Here is a 9,096-nt window from a genome sequence, read left to right on the forward strand (position 1 = left end):
ATGAATTCAGGATCAGTCATTTCCTCTCTTCATTGTGAAGTCCATCAAAACAACACAAAAGGGGCACCTGGGTGGCTCAGATGGTTAAGTGTCTGTCTTCGGCTTAGGACATTATCCCAGGATCCTGGGATCAAGCCCCGCATTGGGCTCACAGCTCAGTGGGAAGCCCGCTTCTCCCTTTCCCACTCCGCCTGTTTGTGTTCTTTCTCTCACTGTGTCTCTCTTTGCCAAATAAATAAATAAAATCTTTTAAAAAAGAAAAACACAAGAAAAGAACAGAAATTAGGGCAGCTGATCCACACTGCCTACCTAGATCTACCTTTAGCTAACATGTTAGCTAAAGGTAGAATCTTAGGGCCCCCCCGGGTGGCTCAGTGGGTTAAAGCCTCTGCCTTGGCTCAGGTCATGATCCCAGGGTCCTGAAATCGAGCCCTGCATCAGGCTCTCTGCTCGGTGGGGAGCCTGCTTCCCCCTCTCTTTCTGCCTACTTGTGATCTCTGTCAAAAAAAAAAAGAAAAGAAAAGAAGAGAAAAAAAAAGGAAAGAAAAGAAAAAATCTTAAAAAAAAAAAAAAGTAGAATCTCACTATTGAAAGTTGCACTGCAGTTTTCAAATGGTGAATATCGCCCTAGCAGCTAAAAGCCAGAGGGGGAAGACTCTTCAGTAATCAAATGCTTGCCTGTGCCTTGCCTGCTAAGAATAAAACCTGTACCCTCAGCAGTCTGTCTGCCTCTAAGATCCCCACATATCTGCCAAAGGCCCATGCCTCAGCTTAAACCCTGGTACAGCACCTCTGCATCTAGAGAAACATGATCAGCTGTATAAGTGGCCTCTTGACGGTGGACAAAACTGCCACAAGTTTTAGAGACCTGTTTGGTAGTTGCTACAGACTCACCAATGCTAAAGGCACCTTTGAAGCAAGAAACCTCCATCCTCACACAATAGTTTGTTCTCACTAACTGCACTTCTTGTTAATGTCCTAAGACTTAGCCCACTGATACAGAGATGTTTGGGTTTGGGTCTGTGAGGTGGTCTGATAACTGAGACTTCTCTTCTACCCTGAGTTCTGAACCAGTTGAGAAATAATACAAAAAAGTCAGAGATGGAGAGCCAAAATATTCTATGTTTTACTGATAAAGCTTAGGTCGATGGACATAGATTACATCTGCAAGCAGACAGACTTCCTAAATACCATACCCTACAATGAGACACTCACAAGTCCAATTACAGACAATACATCACCTCAAGCCTGTCCTGACATGAAAAAGCTGAGGAGAATTTTGGCTCCCTGTGGGCAGTTCTCCCCTAAGGAGGGGGGAGAGGAAGGAGCTGAGTTATATGTTCTCACTTTCTCCTTCCAAACTCACCAAGCAGATTAAATCATCTTCCCTGGAAAGACACAAATGAGTGAAGCTTCCTCCGCATAGAAGGAAGTATCAGGAAAGTAAGAATCCTTCAACAGAAATATAAACGACCAATAAACTATTGGCTGATATACTATTAGTATTGTTAATAGTTAGAAATATTAAATCATACTTAAAACATGGAGTAAATAGTAATCAAAATATGTTGTGGACTGATTGAAAACCCTTTTCACTGTCTGTAAGAGATGTTCATACTTTTTCAAATGGCTTTAGATGTCAGAAAACAATATAGCTTGTAAGTAGGGGATCTATTTTTTTCTTATTATGACAGGGAGTACTTTGTTCAAACTCATCAGAGAAATGGACAGCTTAGGTCTATAACAAAGCATTGTATTTAAAGCATAGGTCAGTAAATGTATGTGAGAGTATATATTGCTACATACAAATTAGCCAGTCAGAACACAACTTTTCAATGTTTAACACAGAATAAGCTTCCCTGTAAAAGCAGCATCTTTGTGACATGTTAACTTTCGTACTGCTCTCCTTCTTCCTCCTCTCTCCTCTAACAGAATCCACACCGACCTCCTCATAAGCCTTCTCAAAGGCAGCCATGTCCTCAGAGGCCTCAAAAAAAAAACTCTCCTCCATACCCTCATGCATGTATCAGTGAACAGAGGCATGCATGACATGCATCAGGTCAAACTTGTGGTCCAGGTGAGTCCGGGCCCCCAAAATCGCTCAGGTGGTGGTCAGCATGCACACAGCTCACTGTACTTTGGTAGGTCTCCACCACATACCACACTGGGAGGCTGGCATTTATTTTTTTTTTAAAGATTTTATTTATTTATTTGACAGAGAGAAATCACAAGTAGATGGAGAGGCAGGCAGAGAGAGAGAGGGAAGCAGGCTCCCTGCTGAGCAGAGAGCCTGATGCGGCACTCGATCCCAGGACCCTGAGATCATGACCCGAGCCGAAGGCAGTGGCTTAACCCACTGAGCCACCCAGGCGCCCCTGGGAGGCTGGCATTTAATGCCAACCTTGAAGCCAGTGGAGCACCAGTCCATAAACTGGATGGTATGCTTGGTCTTGATGGTGGCAGTGGCAGCACTGACATATTTAGGAACCATGTAACCATGGTACAACAGGCAGTAAGCCATGTATTTACCATGGCCAGGGTCACATTTCACCATCTGGTTGACTGGCTCAAAGCATGCATTGGTGATCTCTGCTACAGAACGTTGTTCATGGTAGGCTTTCTCAGCAGAGATGACAGTGGCATATGTGGCTAGAGGGAAGTGGATACAGGGATAAGGTATGACATTGGTCAGGAGTTCTGTCAGATCAACATTCAGGGCTCTTCCAAATCTTAGGGAAGCAGTGATGGAAGACATAATTTGACCTATCATCCTATTCAGGTTAGTGTAGATTGGGTGGTCGATATCAAGGTTTCTTTTTTTTTTTTTTTTTTAAGATTTATTTATTTATTTATTTGACAGAGAGAAATCACAAGTAGACAGAGAGGCAGGCAGAGAGAGAGAGAGGGAAGCAGGCTCCCTGCCGAGCAGAGAGCCCGATGCGGGACTCGATCCCAGGACCCTGAGATCATGACCTGAGCCGAAGGCAGTGGCTTAACCCACTGAGCCACCCAGGCGCCCCGATATCAAGGTTTCTATAATAGATGTCATAGATGGTCACATTGTCTACCATGAAAGCACAGCCAGAGAGCTACAGTGTGGTGTGGGTGTGGGTAGGAAGGATGGAGTTGTAGGGCTCAGCTACAGTTGTGGAGACCTGGAAGGCTGGGTAAATGCAAAGTTCCAGTTTGGATATTACTTCACAACTGTGATGCTAATTATTCAGACGATACTTTTTTTTTTTTTTTTTTTTTTTTTTATTAAATTTTTTATTTTTTATAAACATATATTTTTATCCCCAGGGGTACAGGTCCGCGAATCACCAGGTCTACACACTTCACAGCACACACCAAATCACATACCCTCCCCAATGTCCATAATCCCACCCCCCTCTCCCAAACCCCCTCCCCCCGGCAACCCTCAGTTTGTTCTGTGAGATCAAGAGTCACTTATGGTTTGTCTCCCTCCCAATCCCATCTTGTTTCACCCATTCTTCTTCTACCCACTTAAGCCTTCATGTTGCATCACCACTTCCTCATATCAGGGAGATCATATGATAGTTGTCTTTCTCTGCTTGACTTATTTCGCTAAGCATGATACGCTCTAGTTCCATCCATGTTGTTGCAAATGGCAAGATTTCATTTCTTTTGATGGCTGCATAGTATTCCATTGTGTATATATACCACATCTTCTTGATCCATTCATCTGTTGATGGACATCTAGGTTCTTTCCATAGTTTGGCTATTGTGGACATTGCTGCTATAAACATTCGGGTGCATGTGTCCCTTTGGATTACTACATTTGTATCTTTAGGGTAAATACCCAATAGTGCAATTGCTGGGTCATAGGGCAGTTCTATTTTCAACATTTTGAGGAACCTCCATGCTGTTTTCCAGAGTGGCTGCACCAGCTTGCATTCCCACCAACAGTGTAGGAGGGTTCCCCTTTCTCCGCATCCTCGCCAGCATCTGTCATTTCCTGACTTGTTGATTTTAGCCATTCTGACTGGTGTGAGGTGATATCTCATTGTGGTTTTGATTTGTATTTCCCTGATGCCGAGTGATATGGAGCACTTTTTCATGTGTCTGTTGGCCATCTGGATGTCTTCTTTGCAGAAATGTCTGTTCATGTCCTCTGCCCATTTCTTGATTGGATTATTTGTTCTTTGGATGTTGAGTTTGCTAAGTTCTTTATAGATTCTGGACACTAGTCCTTTATCTGATATGTCGTTTGCAAATATCTTCTCCCATTCTGTCAGTTGTCTTTTGATTTTGTTAACTGTCAGACGATACTTTTAAGTCATGAATTACCTTTGTGCAAGACCAATCTCAAAAAGCTTAAGGTTTAAGAACAGAAGAGAGAAAAAAAAATGCCAGACTATCTAAAATGATGGATGAAATATGTTTTTCAAAACTAAAAATTAGAAGAATACCTTCCATATGTGAGATACAACATAAATGATAGGGTGATCATATTGAAAGCTTCACAGCTAAGTTAGCAAAGTCAACTAAATCTTGCATGTTATAAAATACATTTTCTAAACTAAGAACAGAAGTATAAATAGCTGTTTTAGTGAAGTCTTATTCTCCTACCATGCTCATGTAATATTAAAACATATTATATCTCACTACCAATAAAAACACTAAAATTGGTTCCACGCTTCTATTTAAATAAACTCCTTAAGCTTCCTCATGCCTGATGTCTTCTTCATGTGCCATTAATTCTATGAATGCTCAAAGTCAGTGAAGCAACCCTCTAGCTAGCTTCAGGAGTTATTGTTGGATCTTAAGACACTTAACCAAATTATCATAACACCTTTCTGGTGCTCTTCACACCATTGCTTCACAAATTATCTTTGATTTAATTCATCAAAGAGTTCCTGAGAGATTGAAAATAACCGTGTTTCAGAATCTTAAAACTCTAATAATGCCAGCCCATCCTGGTCCAACCCTGGCTTGACTTTTAACAAATAGTGTGTCTCAGGAAAGTGATTTAACTTCTCTTTCCCTCAGTTCCCGCCCCCCTTAATCTGCAATAGGCAGGTGATACCAACTTCATTCGGGTTCTTGTATGCACTGAATGGGAAACTACACATTCATTGCACAGAATGGTATCAAGCCCATAGTGATAGCCAACTATTCTGCCTATAAAAGATATTCATGCATCTTCACCCAGATGGGTAGTTTTAATTTTATTCACTTCAGAGATTTCCAAGTCTTGTGATGATTCAGCCTTTGTTAATGGTAACTCTGTGATATAATGCTATTAATCATAATATAGTCAGCTCTCAATTATCCATGTTCCTGGACAGGAGCATTGGTCTGAGTTAAACACACACACACACACACACACACATTCTCAAACACACATACACTCACACAGGCAGATTCACACATGTCCTTCTTCCTTACAGGAATGCCACAGACTGAATGTTTGAATCCCCTCAAAATTCATATGCTGAAACTTAACTCCCATTGTAACAGTATTTTGCAGTGGAACTTTTGGGAGGTGACTAGGTCATGAAGCAGAGCCCCCTCATGAATGAGATTAGTGCTCTTATAAAAGAGGCCCCAGAAAACTCCCTGCCCCTGTTAGAACACAGGGAGCTCTCACCAGACACCAAATCTACTGGTGCTGTGATCTTGAACTTCCCAGCCTCCAAAACTGTGAGAAATAAGTTTCTGTTGTTTATAAGCCACCCAGCGTATGACACTGTTATAGCAGCTCAAATGGACTAAGACAGAGGGTACCATGTTAAGCCTGAGGCTACCCTATACTTTAGCCATGCAATCTCTAACTGGCTCCTATAATCCCTTCAGTTTTATTTAAACTGAAAACATTGCAGAAACAGGGCAAACTTTTCCCTTTTAAGTCTTTAAACATAGCGTTGGAACCCTTCACTCCGAGATGGTACAGATGCAGTCAGTCTACATAATGTTAGGGACATAAGGTAGATCTCCTAATCCTATACTTACTTCCATTCTTCTGATTCATTATAGTGTTTATATTACTTTGACTGCTCTCTTTCTGTAATGTTTCAAAAAATAAAATACACCTTTTCTTGCCTTGAATCAAAGAGATAAAATAAATTTTCTATAATAGCTGAAATTTCTAAAATACTTTTGAGCATATAATAAAGAACAATTAGTGGCGCCTGGGTGGCTCAGTTGGTTGGACGACTGCCTTCGGATCAGGTCATGATCCTGGAGTCCCGGGATCGAGTCCCACATCGGGCTCCCAGCTCCATGGGGAGTCTGCTTCTCCCTCTGACCTTCTCCTCGCTCATGTTCTCTCTCACTGTCTCTCTCTCAAATAAATAAATAAAATCTTTAATAAAAAAAATAAATAAATAAATAAAATAAAGAACAATTAAATTATAATAAATGTGCAAATGACAACAATGTTTTCCCAAAATCAATTTAGGTATCTAATGCATTAGAAAATAAGACGCTTGCTAGTAGTCCAAATTATCAGCTAGTTTCTCAGTTCAAATGCCATCTTTTTATTATTATTATTCAAGAAAAAAACCTTTTATTTGTAACACTCTCTCTTTGATCAATATTTCTTGCTCTTTCCCTTATTTTCATCTGGTAAATTATTCTTGCCAGCATCATTTGATCTGTTTTCAGAGGACAGATTTCATACTAGCAAAAAATATACTCCAGATAAGAACCTATTAATATTGTATCTGAGAATAAGGATGATTTATTCCTCTATACTTCTTTTAGATTGCCCAGAATTGCTGAAAGCTTTCTATGAAACCTAAAGATTTTAACTCTCTGTTCCTTATTATTCTAAAAATAAGGTTTAAGTCTGCAGGCTGCAAAAACATTTCTTTACATCTTTCATGACCAATGGAATTATATGACACCTCATTCTTTTTTTTTTTTTTTCTTAGATTTTATTTATTTATTTGACAGAGAGAGATCACAAGTAGGCAGAGAGGCAGGCAGAGAGAGGGAGGGAAGCAGGCTCCCTGCTGAGCAGAGAGTCCGATGCTGGGCTTGATCCTATGACCCAAGCCAAAGGCAGAGGCTTAACCCACTGAGCCACCCAGGTGCCCATAACACCCCATTCTTAACCGGGAGGTTGGCAATAGTCTTTGTGTAGTAAGTGGCATTATCTTGATTATCTGACAAATATAGCAGTTTGCTACTCTCAAGAATCTAACAATCCAAGAAAATTAAAGTAAGCCAACAACTGAATATATAAGAATCATCAAGAAAAGACAACTTACAGTCACTGTACTGTTTATGACACTGAATTTGAATAACATATGTTTAGGTACTATCAAATTGAAGGATAAAGCTTTGACATTAAACAGTTAAATATCCATTAAGATACTACCTCATTCCTGAAACATCTCAAAAGACTGAAATGACTATTTCAGTCTTAATTCACTGAATAGTCTTTAAATACTTACTGTGTGTTGAGCATTGTGTTAAACACAAAAGCTATAATTGTGAGCAAGACGGATGGAGCTTCCAGCCCATCTGAGAAGACAAAATTAAAGAACACACAGCAGTAATGTGTAAAAAGTGCCACTGAAAATGCCGCTACTCAGAGGCTAGGAAAATACAATTTTTGTAAAAAAAAAATATATATATATATAATATTGTATTACATTAATATAATTAATTAATATATTATATTATAATATATTTTATATATATATATTTGACAAGAGAGAGTGAGAGAGGGAACACAAGCAGGGGGAGTGGGAGAGGAAGAAGCAGGCTTCTCCCTGAGCAGGGAGCCTGAGGCAGGGCTCAATCCCAGGACCCAGGGATCATCACCTGAGCAGAAGGCAGATGGTTAACAACTGAGCCACAAAGGCACCCCGGAAAATCCGATTTTTAATCCCAAATCTGCCCTAGGTCACCAATTCTACTCTCCACTCATTGAAAGAATATATTAAAATATCTCATTAGTCCATCCCTTTTACCCTTGCCCCCATATTACCATCTTAGGACATGTCCTATCATTTCTCACTTGTTTGTTCCTTTCAATCCATCCTTTATGCTATGCCAGAGAGATATTTCTAAAATGCAAATCTAAAAAATAAAATAAAATGCAAATCTGACAGCAACTCCTTTGTTGCTCATACTGCTAATAAATAAAGTATGGGCTATCTTCTCACATCGTTTCCCACATTATTTCTGGGCCTTGCATTCCCATTTCCTTAGTTCTGGTTCCATCCAATTTCATGAGTCATTAAGGCTTCATGGTTAGGAGACTGCCAACTCTGGCTCCAATTCTACCACTAACCAGCCATGTGTGACTGAGAGCTGTGTCACTCTCTCTAGCCTCAGGATCCTCATCAGTATCATGAAGTCATACGACTAAGTCATCTTCAAATCCCTTTCAGCTCTCTGACTTGGCAGAACCACTGGAGTTTAGTGAAGAGAGTCAGAATTAGTTTTTGAGTTTAGGCTTTGTCAAGTAGCTAGCTGTGTGACTTTGTGTGAGTTCTTAAACCTCTCTGTACCATTAGTTTCATCACAAATAATATGCTGGTATATAACCATATCATAGATTATATAGATTATATATAATGGAGGTCTGCAGGTATAGAATAAGGAGATACAAAAATACCTTCCAAACTGAATTCTTCAGAAGATGAAATGAATTATATGATAACAATTATCTTACAGTCTGATTTCTATTTTCAGTCAAACATTTGTTATAAAATTGATTTTTGCTTTGTAGATTATCTGAGGAAATTTAGGAATATTCTTACTGCACAATTAAGCAGGAGTCACCAACAGAAATACAAAGTTAGTAACATAGTATAAAAACATGAAGTTCTTTGAAAAAGTGTATACTTATATTAGCCTCTCACTTATTCCCCAAACCTGATAAAACCATATGCAACTGCCTGTTATTTTAGTTATCTAGGACTTTATCCATTTATTTTATTGTAAATAATTAAGGATTGACAAGCTTGTCTAATTACCAAAGTTACTATATTAGGAATGATTCTTTCTTTTATTGTGAAAACCATGCCAGATACTGAGCATACAATTAACAAAATCAAAAGACAACTGAGCATATAAAATAAATGAGATAGTCCCCGCCCTCAAGGAGCTCACACTCTA

General features: G+C 39.5%; 1 pseudogene; it reads right to left on the reverse strand.

The window, feature by feature from the left end:
* Window positions 1–1,886: 1,886 nt before the first annotated feature.
* Window positions 1,887–8,273, reverse strand: LOC132024439 (tubulin alpha chain-like; annotated as a pseudogene).
* Window positions 8,274–9,096: the final 823 nt, after the last annotated feature.

The sequence above is a fragment of the Mustela nigripes genome, chromosome 1, assembly GCF_022355385.1.
Source record: "Mustela nigripes isolate SB6536 chromosome 1, MUSNIG.SB6536, whole genome shotgun sequence".
In the NCBI taxonomy this organism is placed as follows: Eukaryota; Metazoa; Chordata; class Mammalia; order Carnivora; family Mustelidae; genus Mustela; species Mustela nigripes.